Source organism: Anas acuta, chromosome 10 (genome assembly GCF_963932015.1).
Source record: "Anas acuta chromosome 10, bAnaAcu1.1, whole genome shotgun sequence".
Lineage (NCBI taxonomy): Eukaryota > Metazoa > Chordata > Aves > Anseriformes > Anatidae > Anas > Anas acuta.
Genome location: NC_088988.1, coordinates 13,281,466 through 13,296,914, shown reverse-complemented (window position 1 = coordinate 13,296,914; position 15,449 = coordinate 13,281,466). Strand labels below are relative to the sequence as shown.

The 15,449-nt window shown below is 52.4% G+C and overlaps 1 protein-coding gene and 1 long non-coding RNA gene across 3 annotated transcripts in view; one reads left to right on the top strand and one right to left on the bottom strand.

Annotated features, from left to right (window-relative positions):
* GNAO1 (G protein subunit alpha o1) overlaps positions 1–15,449 on the top strand; it is a 130,343-nt gene that overhangs the window by 20,276 nt on the left and 94,618 nt on the right. The window lies entirely within an intron of this gene.
* On the bottom strand, positions 481–3,808 carry LOC137861718 (uncharacterized). The gene is made up of 3 exons (XR_011099797.1): positions 3,382–3,808; positions 2,958–3,140; positions 481–2,747 (listed from the first exon to the last, which is right to left on the bottom strand). It is a non-coding gene; the product is annotated as an uncharacterized lncRNA (long non-coding RNA).

Below are 15,449 nucleotides of genomic sequence, written 5' to 3'. Positions count from 1 at the left end.
TTCTGAGAGGGGGGCAGCAGGACCCCACTTACTGACTGTGCTTATTAACCAGCTTCAGGAGAATAACGCTGATGAGCAGCCACTTCCTAATTGCCTGCTGCAGCACAGCTGGAGGAGTGGGGAACACGAGCCGAGGTTCCTGCCTCGCAGCCCCCTCCTTGGTGCTTCCCCCTCCGTTTGCTCTGAAAAACAATCTAAAAAGATGCGATCCCCGGTGCACACACCTCCTGGCGGAGGTAATAAAGTGCAGGTTTTTAGCAGGGCTGCAGGATGTTATTCTCCGATTCAGGCCAAATCCAGAAGTGATTCTGGAGACGGCGGAGACGCGTGTCAGAAGGAAATTGGTCAGAAAATGGATGGCGGGTGGGCGGGAATAGCACGGCGCAGCGCGACTCGCAACACTTCGGCACTCAGTGGGAGAGCAAAATGGGTTTAAGTGAGAATAACTTACAGGGATTTGGGGCGGGGGCGGATGGAGAAGTACAAACTCTGCAAACGGCCTTTTTCTTAGAGGGAAAGGAAAAAGTGGGAGCGGGGCTGGTTGTAGGAGGGGCGTAGCAGCCCTCCAGGCCCCTGTTCTCAGGGTTTGCCCGGGGAGGTGCAGAGCTGTGCCAGCCTCGCCGTGGGCTCCGTCCTCCCGCTCAGCTTCTTCCAGCTGCCAGCGCTGCGAGCCCCAACAGCCCCGGCCGGGCGCACGAGCATCCCTTCGGAGCTCCTCAAGGTAAACCAGAGCCACCGAGGAGCTCTGCCAGCCCCCTCGATGGCTGCTCTGCATTTCCTGAGACAGGGCCTAGCGTTCAGTGCCTACTGCTTTGTAGTAAAGGGGAAAAAAATGCTGTAGTAACAAAAAACTGCGGAGCTTAGCTTTTGCGTGGATGTCTTATTAGGTCAGAGCTGAGCCACAGTTTGATTTGTATTCCCCGTGATTGTACACAGGCACTAATTGGCCAAAGAAGCAAGGGATCTTTGTTGCTTTTGTAGTTTAATGAGGAGAAATATTGTGTAATGTGATGATTACTTTCTAATCAAAAACCAGAGTAACAGAGCGGGAAAGAAAACCCGTGACTGACTGAAGACTGGATTTTAATTAGTATGTCCTTACGTTACTCACTTGCTCTGATCTATAACCAGTTGTTAGCCCTACATATACCCCAACGTTATATAAACATCACTTAAATTAGTGTTTAACATTACATTTTGTTTCCTGTTGTCTAAATATTTCCCTTAATACGCTAAGCATTTTGTCCTGGCTTTACTTGTACTCACATCTAAACCTCCAGGACTGCTCAGGGACTAAAATGAGGCATTGATGTTTGTAGGATTGGGGTCTTCCGTGTCCTGTGCTTGAATACCAGCAAACCACAGCTTAGGTGTGCGAAGGGAAACGCATTTGGAGGAGAGCCCTGTGCCGGGGCTGGCTCTGGAAGGTAAGGCAGGGACGTTTGGTGGAGGCAGCCCCTGTCCTGCCACCGGTGCCATTCCTGCAGCACAGTGGGGCCATGCCAGTAGCCAAGGGCAGGGTGTTTCGTTTCACGTATTTGAAACAAATCAGAAGCAGTAAAACTCCAGTGATCTCTGCGGCATTTGGAAGAACAGGTTGGTGCCTCCCTGGGCTGGAAGGACTCTTTGTCACGGTCACTTATTTTCTCGGGAAATATCCAGCATGGCTCGTTGCTACCTTTGGGTCTTGGAGGAAATGAATCTGATTCACTGAGCTTGCTCACTGCGTAGTGCTGTGGAGCTGGGGCTGGCTTGGGAGCCCCTTAGCTGATTGCCTGCTGGGTTTTAAGTATCAAAAAAAACACAACAGTCCCGCTTCGAAGCATAATCTAAGCATTTATTATTTGAAAAGAAGAAGCAATGTTGGTCATCTTTAAAGCAGTCGTAAGGTATTATGCATCTCAGTTTGACAGCCAAACTCTTGGAGCAGTCAGTGAATGTAACTGGACCTTTACTTTAGCAAATAATTGTGTCCATTAATCAATTTGAGCTTGGTGATTCGATTCTTTGAAAAAATAAGTAGTAGTGATGGGATTCTGTGGCTCTACTGTCGTAATTTCAGTGCCTGCTGTGCTCAGGTTTCCCATACCTGCCCTTGCAGCTCTCGTGATGCCTTCTGGATTTGCCTCAAAGCCCCTTAAGTCAAGGGAGTTTGAGAAACCTCAGTTTGGGGGAAAATAATCTCCTCTATAGTAGCCCAGAAGTTGAAGGTGGATCCATAAACCTTAAAAATCCAATTATAACTAGAAAGAAGCTTGTGTGATCATTATGCTTTAAAAAAACAGATGAATAGTGCATTTCTTGTATGCTTCAGAGTATAAATTTAATTCCTGACATCTTCTTGAGCACATGAATATCTGCAAAACATCTAATAATCAATATTCTTTTTTTTTTTTTTGCCAACTTTTGTACGTAGCCTTGCCAGTGATGGTGGCTGCATGGTCATTTTGTGTCTCGTCCCTCCCTGGAAGCCTTTTACCTTTACCTGGCACCGGTCCTGGGGAAAAGGGCTTTTTGGTAACCCTGCTGAAGGAGGAGACCCCTCCTGCCTCTTTTCTGCCTTGGTCTGCAGGAGGCAAAATTTCCTTTTTGGTCCTAAAGCGGAGCCGAGCAGAGCTGCACGCCGCCGCTGGCACGCAGCCGTTGCATAAGCGTGCGCCATTTGTAGACAGGCATTGCTTCAAATTGCTCTTTCTGAGGATGATTTCTTCCCCGTAGCCTCTAAATCGCTGAAGTAGGAGGAGTGCCTGCCAAAAAAAAAAAGTGTTTTAAAGAAGAAGGGAGGCGAAGGGGAAGGCACATCACCCCCTTTGCTGGTGCTGCATATGGAGCCTGCCTTGGGAGAGGCAGAGCCGGGCACGGTGCTGCTTACGCTCGCAGAAAGGGGCGCCCTGGCCCCCCGCGCTCCCAGCAACAACACACCATTTTCCTCGTAAAATCGCAGAAGTGTTAATTACCCAGCTCCAGTAATAGCACCAGCTAGTTACTGAGGCTTGCTGCTTTCCCGAAAGAGCGGGGTCTGGATCCCCGGTGGAACCATTCAGCCCCGGCTCTGACAATGCCGCTGTGCTGCGGGGCTTGCAGAGCGCCAACAAAGATTTCTTCTCAGCCCTGGAGCCGCCTCCCGCCATGGTACAGACCTGACAAAGGCGAGAAGGAAACAGAGTCAATTGCCACCACACATTGCTCCTTCTGTACTCTATTCCTTTCTCTTCATTCCTCAGAGAGCTTCACGCAGAGAGGGGAGCGGCGTTGCCTGCGTTTTGCAGCCCGGCGGGGGAAAGGGACTGGTGCAGACTTTGGTGGCTGAGGGCGGTCAGAGCAAGGAGCAGGAGCACTGCCCAAGCCCTCGTTTCCTGGAAAACCCACACGTTCACCCACCTGTAGTGAAAGCCACGGCATTTCCATGCGCTTAAACTCCGAGTTAGAGCAGAGGGGGAAATACAGAGGGTGATGCAAAATTTTACACCCCTATTTTTGTATCCTCCTCGCCTCTACGTTCTTCCTCCTCCGCTGCATCGCTTACGTTGGGGACCGGCTGCACGCATGCTAATGCAGCGTCCTTTGGGCTCCATGCATATTCATGCGGACCAGGCTCCAGTTTCACTTCACGTAGGCTTTTCTCCAAGCAATTTTTGCTGTTGTTGTTGTCGCAAAACATTTTAATTAATAGGGAATTTTAATTAATTGTAACCCCACTGAAAATGCCGACACAACAGCACTAATAAAAGGAGACAGTTGCTCAGGTCAGAGCCGCGCAGCTTCACTTAGCCGTGCTCTGCGGTCCCGCAGTGCGATTACAGGCACGGGGAAAATCCCAAATTGTGTGCGGCACCTGGATGTCACAGAGGAAGGTGGGGGTGTGGGCAGGTCAGGACGCCTGCTTTGAAGCTCTCCAGATGCTCCAAGCGAGCAGGTTCTCCAAAGCACTCTGAATATGCCCTGTGTGTCCAGGAAGCCGATCATGGGGTCATTTCTGGATTAATTTCCCTTGCAGTGACTGAATGAGCAGCGCTGCGTATTCCTTTGGCTAAGCCCCCTCACAGGGACACTTGGCACATGGCTGAGAGATCCCCTCTTTGCTCAGCATCTCGGGAAAAGGAAACATCTCCTCCTGGCCTCCGTCCTGGTCGTTTGGCCCCAATGCTCAGGAAATTGGGGCTCCTTTGGTGGTGAGTTGAGGCTTGTCTGGCCGGTGGCAGAGGGCCTGGAGCAGCTCTCAGCACACACTGATAACGTTCTGAGCCTGATATTAATCTTCTGCTCTCTTAAAATGCGTTTGTGCTTTGGTGTACAGGCTGGACAGCCCCCCAGCACAGCGTGAAGAACAGATTCTGGAAGTATGTGAAAGCTTCATTTATTTAAACACCTCAATGTTTAGAACCTGTTCATATCACTGGCATAATTCCTCACTAGCCCTGCAGTAAAAGGTTGCAGCAGGGTTTACACCTTGCAGACCTGCCGCGAGCAGTGTTTACAGCCTCGTGGCTGGTGAGAGCTTAAGAGAAGCAAACAGGATTTCATCCTGGTGAGTTTGCAGCTGTACCCCCTGTCTTTCTGGAGAGTCAGATTGTTTTTATGGGCTGGATGGATTTTTTTGTCATAAAACGCCCAGCGCAGCGCGCTGGGACCTGCTACAGAGCAAGCACACCTGCAGGGGAGGCCTCACTGTGCCTCCCATTGCTCTCTCTGGATCAAAGCCACCTTCTCCCTTCCCACTGCACCACTGGGACCCTGCCCCTGCCCCCAGACAATTTCTTCTCCCTCTTACCCACCGAACTCCTCAGAGCACCACCGGCCTCAGCAGCGCTGCGTGGCAGGGCGAAGCCAAGGAGAGCCACGCGCTGTAGCCCGAGGCTGAAGCTTTACTCAAATTGATGAGCTCCTCGGAAGGATTGCTCTAAGTGACTCAGCTCTCAATCTGGTTAGCCCAACTTCATGGACTGCAGCAGACATTTACCCTGAGTAACTCCTCGTCCCCCAGGTTATGCCTGGAAAGCGGCGCTGCCTGTGCGCAGGAGTGCCCTGCGTGCCCGTACTGTCCCCGCTCTGCCCTTGCATTTTTGTATTTGCTCATGGTGACTTCTCCTCTTTCTCTTCTTCCATGTCATCTCCACTCATTTGCTCTTCTTAGTACGTTCTTAATCTTTTTGTTTGTTTGTTTGTTTTGGGGGGGTTCTTTTTGTAAACAAGTGCTTTTGTTTTTTGTTTTTCTCTACACCGAACTATTTTCTTCCTCTAAAAAGTACCTCTAAAAGTAAATGGAAATTGTCCCAGAGATTTGGGGCTTTCAGTATTTTTCCTCATTAACAGCTTCTTTCCCTTCTCTCCTCCTTCCTGTGTCCTTTAGTCCCCACTTTTCCTCCCGTCTGCAGCTCTTACAGCTCCCCTGTCCCCTCCCGGCCGGCGCGCACATCCCGCTTGCTTTCCAAATGTTGACAAGAATGTTTTGGAGGACGAGTGACTGACAGACAAACACCAGCCTCAAATACTCCGAATGCTCAGTCACTAATAGCTTTATTCCTGTCTGCACCGTAAGCAAAGTAACCCCTGGAAGGGATAGGCCATATTTTTAGCCAACCTTAAACTCAGCTTCTAAAAAACGGGTTTGTGCTCAGCTGTCTGTCTCACTCCTTGGACTGGCTGTCCCAAAACAGATATTTAGGGGAGTGCTTTCCACTTTGTAGGGATGCCTGAATAAACTCTTGGGGGCGAGTTTCCTGCAGACACCTGGCAGTGCTGCACAGGACAGGGGAAGGCAGGAGGCACTCGCCTGGAGCTTTGCATTATGTCTGTTCCCGTGCCTTGCACAGCACCAGGAACCAAACAGGGTGAAATTCAGACTGCACCAAAAATAACAACGGGGTACAGACAGCCGGGACCTGTCCAACGGTCCCAGTCACCGCCCAATTCTGGTCTTGATTACTCCAATATATCTCGAAGGAGATAAAATTTAGAACAGCTTAGGGAAGATAAATAAGGATGTTTCAGCTCTGTGCTGGCCTCGGATGTGCGTGACCTTGCCTTCCTCCTCTCCTATTGGTCTCAGGACAAGCCAGATTAAGGGGTGATCTCTTTCAAACAGTCTTCAGTTTGTTAAGCTGGTAAACAACGGCAAGGCAGGAAACCATGGCAAGATGGATAAAGCTTAGAAATCCCGGCTGGGATTTCCCTCCCATGTGCCTGTAGGGAGCGGGTGTCCTTAGCAGGGCCGATGCCTTGTGCGGCGCTCCTCTCCCTCTTCTCTCTTCCAGCCTGGCAGCTCCAGTCCCAAACCACTCACCAAAAAAAACACAACCTCCAGACACAGCCTCGCTCCCCTGCCGCCACTTTGTCACCCCTCCAAGGTGACAGCGCCCCAGTTGCACCTTCCTGCAGCTCTCGGTGTCATCACAGCCTTCTCTCAGCGCAGGGTGGAGGCTCGCTGCTCTTCGAGGCTGGAAAGAGGCTGGAGATTTTCGGGGCCGAGGGGCTGAGTTGCTGCTTGGTTGGGATTTTTTCTCCCTTTCTCCTGCACTGGCAGTGGTCCAGCACTGGTCCCTGTGCTGGGCAGGATTCTCATTCACTGGGGCTGCAGGATAAGAAGAGCTGGATAAGTTGTGGCTCCAAAATACTGGGGAGGAGCTGCAAGGGCTGAGAAATTCAGCAACAGAATCAGTTCTGCTGTGACAGCCCACGAAAACCAGTGAGGGAAAGTTGGGAAACAGCTATCAAGGTGCTGCATTCAGGGAGAAGTTAGGCTGTCCCAGAGCTGCAGCTGTGCTGTGGGGGCATAACTCAAGGTAAGGCAGGTTCTTGTTGGGACAGGGACGCTCTGCACCAGCCAGGTGTCCCCCAGGAAACAACCCCAGAGTTTGGAGCCCCAGCTCCACAGCCAAGTGAATATTGCAGAGGAAATGCAAGGCACGGGAGCTGCGCAGTCCCTCCCTGGGAAATACCTTCTCCGTGCAGCAGCAGAGCAGCATCCTTCCCCCCCTGCTCAAAGATGCTTCGGTTGCACTTCCACCCCGGGGAGGATGGCAAACTGCCTCGATCGGTTGCACGCAAACTGCTGGGAAAGGTTTTTCTTTCCAAAGCGAGCGGCAGCTTTTCTGCTACCCCAGCTTTTTCTGTTCCTTTGGCAGTTCCAGCTGTATACGGAAAATCCAGACCAGCTGCAGACTCTAAGACATTGTTTCAGGACAGGACCTGTCAGGAGGAATGAGGCAGCTGACGGCGACTTGCTGGTGCTGTGACTGTCACATGCGCAGGAGGGGCTGTGTTTGCCTTTGTGCTCTGTCCTTTCTGTGTCTGCAAGAAGCGAGAGCCAGAGCAGCGCTGCCCTGTGCTCAGCATCGCGTGCACCAATAACAGCACGGTCACACACCCCGAGTTTAGGGGCAGGGACAGTGATCTTCACGAGGGAAGAGGCCGAGCATGCTGGGGATAATGCTGCTACCCACACAAGCAGAAGAGTGACGGTCCTCAGCAAGTTCCTCCTGCAAGCTTGTGTTTGGTTGTGGTGGTTCCAGGTTTTGGTACGCTCCTGTCTCATGGGAACCCGTCCCATTTGCAGCACCCGCAGGGGGATGGGACCCACTGCCCAGGCCTTTAAAGAAAAGCAAGTCAGAAGATGGTGGGGCCAACTTCTCTGCTACAGCTTGGCTGACATCCCTGCTGCAGTCTTGCAGCCAAATTCTCAGCTGAAAGGACCAGATTAACAAATCCACCGAACCAGGTCTTTATGCGGGTGAGAGTTAGCAGGAGTCCTTGGAAGCCAATTGCTGGAAGTTTACCCCAGTGGAGAATTTTGCCACAGTGGATTTTTACTTGCCACAGGAATTATTTAATTTCCCTGACCACTCTCTGGTCTTCGCCCCCACTCTGCTTGTATTCCCCATCTGTTCTCTCCCCCTATTGTTTTCCCGAGTGTTTTCTAAGCCTGCTGCAAATCCAACAACACTCAAGTTCTCGTTGAACTCCTGAACCCACCCTGGTGGAGTGGGTGCTAAATCGGGCAGGACAAGTCAAGCCAGCTCAAATTCTGATGACAGCAATTGCGCTTTTGGAAAATAATCGCCAAACACGCTGCCTTTCGACAAAGCTCGGCTGAGGGAGAGAGCCCGCTCGCGTTCTGCGCCTCTGGCCTGCAGAGCGCCAGTGTTCAAGTAGGACATTTTAATAACATCCTTCATGGACAAGTGTTTTGCTTGGAACCCTTTTTTCCTCCCTCCACTCAGACAATTGTCAGCGAAGGGACTCGCCGGGAACAAAATGGAATTAAATCTATTCAGAAAATTAGAACGTTCTGCATTTCTTTCTCTCTGTGCTGGATTCATTACTAGCGGGGCTATAATCTGCGTTTTTTTGCCTGAAGCACACTCCCACTCTTACCTCTTAACAGCAGTGCTGCTATTCTCACAGATAAACAGGTCCTCCCTGAATGGATTGTAGCTCTCAGCCAAAGGCAGCCTGATGACAAGGGAAAAACAAACAAATGCATTCCCGGGGCCTGATCCGACTCCTGGGGAAGAGAAGGAAACCCTCGTGGGTTTCAGGAGGGTGGAAACCCGAGCTGTTACGGGCCCTCTGCCTCGCAGCAACGCATCCAGAGGAGCCCAGCCCTGGGTGATGGAGCGGAGCCTCCCGCTCCTCTCAGGCTCTTCCTCTGTTCTTTTTGGGACCTGGCTTCTCCTACAGCCTCTTTCTTGATGAAACCCAGAAGGACACACATTCATTGTTTCAACCCATAGCTATTCCAAGCGGGTTTGTTCCCATCCGTCTAATTCTCGTGGGCCCTGGGGGCATGACGGAGTTTTACCTGTCTGAGTGCTGGCTGCCAAGGCTGTGCCAATATCACTATTTCTGGCCCCCGTTACCTCGTGCCCTCAGCACATCTGGGTTCGTTTTGACTCAGCCACGTTTGCTTTCCACGTGCCGCAATCCCTTCTGCTGCAGCAGCTCTGCAGGGGGTTAGGAAACAATCCTGGGGCTGTGCACCACGAGCCCTGGCTGCCCCCGGTACCTGTGTGACCACCACTAGAACCGCTGCGTCTTCCCATCCTAACTGCCCCGACAGCTTGCTCCTGGTTACATCCCCTGCTCGCTTCTTGCACGCCTCTACAGCCCGGACCAGTGCTTTCAGTGACAGCAGGCTCACCGTTGCTTTAAGTTAGAGGACTTTTATCAACCACCATTCACGTAATTTACTGGGGTTTGGAGTGGTAATGAGGATTTGGGTATGCAAAGAACCCCAATGTACACAGGGAAATGAACTGAAGGGAGTGCAACCCCAAGCCTTGGGCACTAGTGACTAGGAGCAGGAGAGACAAAAGCCACACGTAGCCCTGCTGGGCTGGCAAATGCCATTTATCTGATTTGGTTAAATGCCTGGGAACAGAAAGCTTTTCTTCCTTTTTGTTGCCGTGGCAGTGCACGGTGCTCACCCGGCTTGGGCGAGGAGCTCTGCTGGCTGCCCTGCCACGGGAAGCCCAGGAGCCACGGGCAAGAGTCCAGCGCTGCACCGCACAAACCCAAAAACCTGATGGCTCCTCTGGGCACGACTGAGCCCACAGAGCCACACAGGAAAGCCACGGGAGCGGGGAGGAGTTCTCCAAGATCTTTTGGGATAAAAAGCATGAAACGCATCCTTGCCGGGGACAGTTTCCAGCACCAAGCAGCGACTGTGGTGGCGAATGATCCCGCGAGGACGTGTGCCTGCTTGCTGTGCGCATGCAAAGGGGGGAGAAGCGTGGTGATCTGCGACCCGACGTCCTCGCCGTCACAGCATTCTTGGCGCTCGCTTAGCGCTCCCGTCTATAATTTCGGAAGCCTCATTCTGCAGGGGGAAAAAATGCACCAGGCCTATTATTTCTGCTGGCAGCGCTGGCCCTAAAAATAGCCGCTTGAATGACATTAAGGAAGCTGCATTTGAGTTCGTCAATAGATAAATCGTGAGTGGACAGCAGGAAATATTTCTAATGATGAGATGTGTTGCTCTGGCTCACTGTTCCTGGAGAAGAGGTGAAAGCCTCGCTGCCCGGGAGCTTTCAATGCAGGCTTTAGGAATAAAGAGAAAGGAACGGCCCTGATACTGGGAGCATTTGGGGATGAGTTTCAACACGCACCACCTCACCAAAGTCCCCAAGAGGCCAGGACACGGGGGGAATAGCAGCTGCCCCCCAGCCACACCTGGGATCCCCGGAGAACACTTTCCGCTCTGCGCTCCATCCATCTCCTTCCCTTCTTCCCTGTTCCCTTGCCCCTTTCTCAGGCTCTTGCTCAGACACCAGCAGGGAACAGAGCACCAGGGACAAAAGTGTGCAGCCCTCCAGCCTTCTCCCAGGGCCGTGGCCATCCTGCATGTGCAGGGAGCAGCCGGGCTTCCAGCTGGGCTTCCAGCCTGTGTAGCCGAGCAGCATTTTGTGTGAGTTATTGCATTTAACCCGATCGATTGATTGGTTAATGAGCCACTTGTTTGCCTCGGGTTACTCAGCAGTATTGCCTCTGCTTATAGATTAGGGGCTGCTTTTTGTCACACGTTTCCCCGTATCCCGTCGGCTGTAAATCTATCCTATAGATATTAGGAATTTACAATCAGCGCCGTTTAAAGGGGACGCCGGCAGCACTATTAAATACTAAATCAGAGCTCCCTTCTCTGTTTCCAAAGCCCAGATATTCTTGGCATTTGTTGGCTTCCCCTCCCCGCTGTGGCCCAGCAGCCTACCTCGCCAGACCCTGTGGCCGCACAGGCTGTCAGGGGCTGGAAGGGACCCTGAGAGATCATCTGAAGATCGCTGAAAAATCATCCCAGCTGCGGGCTGCTCATGGGGATGCAGGTGAAGGAGGGACGTGGGGCAGCAAGACACGCACAGACACCACCTGCCAGGGCTCAGGTCGGGCTGTGAGGTAAACAAGTTGGTCTGCAATTGTGTGTGCTGCCCTCTCAAATGCGATAGAGGCTTCTGCAGCGTGCGTGGTCACAAGGAAGCGAGCAGAGACCTCCTCGTGCTCACCACAGCCCCATTTCCCCAGGCAGGGCAAAGAGCTCACGGAGAGCTCTCGGCCCTGGCTGAACCCGGCTCCTCGTGCTGGGCAGCAGCCAGGGAGGAAGGGGAAGGTTTGTGCTGTCGGAAACCTCAAATGCTTTGAGGTCTCCGAAGTTTCCTAGATGCTTTCTGGAAAAATAAAAGCTTCCCCCCTCCAAAAGTTGCATCATCCAAATGCCAGCAGCGCACCGACTACGTGGGTGGGAAGAGCGAGTCGGAGTAGTGTAAGCTAATTAAACATCAGCCTCTGCGAATCCAATCAAAGCTCTCCATACAGCAGGAATGTTTTACACCAGGGATGGTTAAATAATGCTAGGGGTGCGCCTCAACTCCGACTCTCAGATGCGGAGTGGATTTATTACAAGGCAGATTTACGGAATCTCGCCAGACGCTTTGGAAGGAGCTGCGGGCACTTTGCGCTGCGTCCCGCTCGCCAGTACTGCCAGGGAAGATGCACGGGCATTTGCGACTGAAATCAGTGAGGAGTTTTGCAGTTGGAGATAAGGACGAGGGGGATGACAAGGATTGATGAGAGTGGGAGGAGGAATACACTGATTTTTGGAGATGTTTGTCACCGTGCTCACTTCCCAGCATGATGGCAAATCCGTTCACCCATGGATTTGTGTGTGGGGCTGCTCTCCATTACAGCTGTGTCCACCTCGGAAGCTGGTGTTGGCTTCCTGAGCCAGGACTGGTACGTACACCCGCTGAGAGCTGCTTGTACCTTGCCATTTGCTGCTTCTGCCTGGGTCTGGCGGCCACCACGCAGCGAAATGGGGTGGAGGAAGAGGTGCCAAGCGGGCTCTCTGGTGGCTGGCCCGAGGGGCTCGCTTCCCAGCAGTCTCCGGGTTATTTCTTGGTAGAGCAGAGCTCCTGGGACTCCCATTAACAGAACCGGGGCCTGGCGAGGAGAACTTAAGTGCAGGTCTGGCTCTGCACCAGGCTTTCAGATGCAGGAGAGTCTGGCCAGGGTACCCCAGGCACTCTGTTCTCGATCCCTCTCCTCCGCTGGCAGGAGCTGCCGTGCCAGGAGCCACACAGGGAGCTGGTGAGGCTGATGTGGCCACCGAAGGACACCACCGAGCTGCTCTGAACCCACTGCAGGGCCACACGTGGCCTGAGGAGCGATGTTCTCACAGCCATCTGCACCGGGGCACGCACCTCCTCCTGGCTGCACCTCCTGCTCCATGACGTGGCAGCCGCAGCAGCCTGGGGAGAGGAGAGGAGGCAGAGGAGAGGGAAAAGAGGTGGAGGAGAGGGAGAGGAGGCAGAAGAGAAAAGGAGGAGGTGAAGGAGAGGATGAGGAGGTGGAGGGGAAGGAGAGGAGCCTCTGCACGCAGCAAGTCCCAGGAGCAGAGCCCCTGGTGCCAGGACATGCCACAAGGCACTGAGGATGCCCCAGGTCTTCCAGTGCTTTCTCAAACCGTAGCAGTTGGGATACCTTGGCTCAAAGGATGGGGAAACCTTGGGGAAAGGCTGTTCCCTCTCTCGGAGCTGTGGCAGGGGAGATGTGGAGCAGAGGCAGGGCCCCTCGCTGGGTGTGTGTGCAGAGTTGGACCAGTCCAGGGCTTGTCCCCCCCCGGTGTTTTCTAAGCCCCAGCTGCAGGTGAGAACTAAAAGGTTGATGCTGTTTGACTGACTACTTGCGGCCGGTGTCAGGGAAAGGCTGTGCTTTTGTCTTCCCTTCGGATGACCTGTGCTCCGAGTATAGGTGTAGAAAGTTCGGATTTAAATACCTCCAAACACATGGCATTAATTCCGAGCGCAGCATAACCAACCTCCTTCCTGCTGTGGGACCGTACTAACCATGTGGGTGGCATCCTCAAATGCCAAATCTGCCACGTTTTGGCTCAAACTCATCAGCTTGGGAAGTGTCAGCGCACGGAGCACAGCGAGCAGCGGCTCCGGAGGACGGGGCATCCCCCATGTCCTTATCTCCACAGCAGAAACTGCACCCACACTGCAAGAAAAAACCCAGTTACGCAGATGAGATGCTCCTGGGGGCTCGTGGCAAGCACAGTGCTCGGAGATAGAGCCCCTGAGCTGTAATCATGCCAGGAAGGAGGGCCAGGGTGCAAGGAACAGCAGAAGCACTCCTGCCGGAATCGATTCCTTCTCAGCCCAGCTTGTTAAAGCACCAAATGCACTGAAAAACACAGATCTGCTACCAGAGCTAATCAAACCCATCAGCCAGGGCTTCAGAAAGACAGACGCTGCAAGGTTTGATATCCCGAAAAAGCAAAGCTGCTTTACAGCATGTTTTTATTTTAGCTTAGCGTTTTCATGGCAGCACATGATTCCTAAGGAGCAACAGCACGGCTACGACACGCGAATGTTTCAGCTCTGCGAGATCAGCCCTAGGCACGGGGGAAGTAGCTTTGGCTCCCAAGGGATTTTGGTAGACTGGGGGGCTTCGGAAGGCAGGGTTTGCTTCATGAGGAGCCACGTACATCCCACCAAACCCATCACTGGTATGCGGAGAGAATCACGCACTGCTGAACTGCAGGCTCTGGGCAGCTGGGCAAAATATTAAAAAAAAAAAAAAAAAAAAAAAAAAAAAAAAAAAAAGCAATATGCTTTATTTTTGGTGTGGGATTTGGGATTTGGCGGTGATTGTGAGGATGGGCTCCACGGGCAGATAAAGAGGCTGAATACTTCTCCCGTTTCCTCCGTTGTCCACGGGGTGTTTGGTTATGGAGACCAAAATCTGGAAAGGGTTTGAAAGGCAAAGTCACCTTCCAGCTATCAAAACACTTCAGATGAGGCAGATGGGAAACCAAAAATATTATTTAGGTTTGGGCAGTAAAACTGACATTGAACCCATTTGCCTCATTTTTCAGGCTCTGATGATAGTTAATGACAGCTTACAGAAGTTGTAAGTGATCTAAAAAAGCCATAAAAAGCTGCTTTGTGTCCTTGTTCAGGGGATGAATTTAACAAAACCATTACGGGGCTTTAAAACACTGTTTTGACTTTCTAGAACCAGCTGCGGGATGATCCAGCTGCGCTTGGATCCCCCGTGCATCTAAGAGAACATTTAAGAGGATTAATCCCAATAATTTTAATTCAACAAAATGACCTTATGTAACACGACCGAGGAATTAATGAGAATTCGCGCATGTGGGTCATCACCGGCCCCGTGGATTTTTTTTCCCGGGGGGATCTCATTGGTCCCAGGCAGAGCGTGGACAAAGGAGACTGACAGCGTAGCCCGTCGCATGGCATCAGAAACCGAGTCACTGCGAGCAGGAACCCTCCGTCCCTCGCTGCATTATTATTTGGGAGCACACCAAGAAGACGAGCGTGGCCGTCAGCCTCCGCTGGTGCTATTCGAAACCCTCCTGGCCCCGAGGCGTTTTCCCCAGAAAAATGCAATCTCATCTAATGCAAGCGCTGCTGCAGGACTCTCTGCTGCCCAGCTGTCTTTTTTTTAATCAAAAGAAAGCCTGAGCTAATGGGTTTTGACTGTGTTTCTTCGCTGGTCGCACTGAGCAGAGCAGGATGCATATTACAGCTAATTAGGTGCATGGAGGGTAGGCAGGATTTGATCTCGATATTCAAGGCCCCCGGAGAGGGCATGTTAGCAAAGTTACACAACTCCAAATTTCACTGAAACCAAACCGTGCCAGTGCCCTGACCTTACATAAAGCCCAAGCCTGCTCCCTGCCCGGGGCTGGTTGAGGACAGCCTCGCCTGTGCCCCTCCTTGCTCTTTTTCCTTCCCCTTCGGGCAGGTTTTTGGTTTGGCTTTTAGCAGCGCATGAAAGTGACTTCAGGCAGCAAGGAGGAGAGATTCGTGCTTCTCCTATCTTAGCAGATGGGGTGGATTTTTTCCTCTAACACCTCCCAGCAGCACCCACCCGTCTGCGTGCTGCCAGGAAGGGGCTGAGGTCGGGCTGTGCCCTGGAGCAGTGCCGTGGTGCTGGGGGCCTGTCCTCGGCATGCACGAAGGAGCCACCTCCAGCATCGTTTGCCTTTTGGAAAGGGGCTAAATATATTAAGGGGCAACACCGAATTACAGGAGGTCGAAAGAGATGCTCTGAATTTGGGGTAGGGTTCCTCCATCGCTGCTGGGGTCTTCCCCTTGGTGTCTACGGAGGAATGCTATCAGTAGGGTGAACTGTGCAAGTACAGCCAAGCTTTTTGCTGCCCCTGGGCACAAAGAGGCTTGGTGTGGGTGCTGCTTCTTCCCCAGGGTGCTTCCTTTTCCTGGCTCTGTGTTGTTAAGTGCCAAAGGGCGGCCACGTTCCTGTCAGGTCTGGCAGGAGCACTCGTGCGCCAGCTGGCTGTGCCCTGCCTGCTCGGCGTTGCCTTCTGGTGAAGCAGCAGTAGTGGCGTCTTCCATTTATCATCAGCAATTCGTTGCTTTCAGGATGTAGTAGGCTATTTACACTCTTATTTTGTGTACACACACTTAAAAACA